The following is a 286-nucleotide window of genomic DNA, read 5'->3' as shown; positions in this document are numbered from 1 at the left end:
CACGCTGGCGACCACGTCGCTCACTGCGTGAGCTTCCGGGCAAGCAAGCAGCTACACGATCGAGGCTACTGGAAATTCCCGCGATACCTTCTCGACTACCCGAAAGTTGTGTCCGCGATCGAGAAGGAAGGTGAGATGGTCCGCGACCGACTGCGCGCCGCTGAGAACCCCGGCAAGGTGTGGAAGAAGTGGAAGATGAACATCAAAACACAGCTGCAAGATGTGCAGAAGAAGCTTCAGAGGCAAGACACGCAAGCTTTTGAGGACGCTCGCAGCGCACTTGACC

The sequence above is a fragment of the Plasmopara halstedii genome (assembly GCF_900000015.1).
Source record: "Plasmopara halstedii genome assembly, contig: Scaffold_110, whole genome shotgun sequence".
Lineage (NCBI taxonomy): Eukaryota > Oomycota > Peronosporomycetes > Peronosporales > Peronosporaceae > Plasmopara > Plasmopara halstedii.
The sequence above is the reverse complement of the archived record's forward strand: the minus strand, read 5'-3'. Positions refer to the sequence as shown.